At 44.4% G+C, this 1,396-nt stretch overlaps 1 non-coding gene across 1 annotated transcript; it reads left to right on the plus strand.

Moving 5' to 3' along the window:
* Window positions 1–913: 913 nt before the first annotated feature.
* Window positions 914–1,029, plus strand: LOC146835190 (U5 spliceosomal RNA). The gene has a single exon (XR_014960907.1). It is a non-coding gene; the product is annotated as a U5 spliceosomal RNA (small nuclear RNA).
* The last annotated feature ends 367 nt before the right edge of the window (window positions 1,030–1,396 follow it).

Genomic DNA, 1,396 nt, shown 5'->3' on the forward strand with positions numbered 1-1,396 from the left:
GTACCAGCCCATTTAAAGCACTGCATCTTTCTCATAAATGTGTCTATGTCACGGTGGCGCCATATTCTGACCCACGGTGAATAATGGCCTTTTAATTTCGAAAGGTTTCTTTCCTATTTTTTTGCAGTTTTATATAGCGCGATGCTGGCCCGAGAGCACTTAAGCGCTTTACAAGACAACCAGTCACCTTCCAGGCACGAGGAAGAGTGATTTCTTAGAATCCCCTGGGGTTGGGCGGAAGCCGTGATCCGAGTCTCGTCACCAGTTCCAAAATGTGCATCTTTTAATGCTGTTCTGTGGATGGACCCCATTCAATGCCCCTAAACAAAGCTGTGGGAAGGGGAAGGACTGATCCGGCGGTGACTGGGCCGGTCAGGCCCCTCAGACCCCCTGCTGCAGGAGCTTGTGCTGCCTGAGAGGCGAAGGGGCGATTTATCAGCCAGAGCTGCCGAGTCTGGAGAACGGGTTCGAGTCCCGGCTTCGGCTCAACAGCCTGTTACTCCTAGCAAATCATTTAAAGTTCCCGCGGGTAATTAAATATTTATTTAAAACTGCCTCTGTGTAGTGGAGGCAGACTAATGCTCGTGCATAGCATTGTAATACCCAGAAAAGCAAACGAGAGCAACGAATCGAATGTAAACCCTGTTACACTCCCGAGGGTCACGTGTGACTGAGAATTGTTGTCACGTGGGTTCAAGTAGGGCTTATTTACATACCCACAATCCCCAAAATCCGCAGTCACTTATATTCCTTCTTATGTAGTTGAAAGTAATTTTCCCACTTAGTTTGATCGAAACATGAATAAAAAAGTATTCTCTAGAACATGTTTGAAATTGTCATTTATTTTCTGCCCCACACTGAAAGTCCAAGGAGGTGTGTTTCCTCCGGTCTCTGGGACATTAATTGTTTGAACATACTCTGGTTTCTCTTCAAACCGAATAAATCTTTCGCCTTTTACTAAAGATTTCCGTGGAGAGGAACATTAAAGAGTTTCACTCAATTTTTGAAAGCTCTATCTCTGATAGAGCTACCCAATTCAGTTTAAGAAAGAATAAAACTAAAAGTGTATTAAAGTGCTGGGATAGCAATGTCGCACTATTCTTAAGGGCTGTGAGTAGCACTTTCTGGTGACCCGTTAGGGTATCAGAGCGCTTTACAGGGGAGCAAAGCAATATACAGACAGATTTAGAGTCAACCAGTTACAGCTCAAGTAGCAGTATAGTGCAGGAATATATATACACAACGTATGTATTTACATTTTACATAACCGATTACAAAGAGCGACAAACCATATTTACAGAGTACATTTTCAATAATTCTAACCCGGTCCCAAGATTCTGGTGTTTCGGGAGACCCGGTAGGTAGGGGGGAGGTAGTGGGCCGTCATAGGCTATGC

The sequence above is a fragment of the Triturus cristatus genome, chromosome 4_2 (genome assembly GCF_964204655.1).
Source record: "Triturus cristatus chromosome 4_2, aTriCri1.1, whole genome shotgun sequence".
Lineage (NCBI taxonomy): Eukaryota > Metazoa > Chordata > Amphibia > Caudata > Salamandridae > Triturus > Triturus cristatus.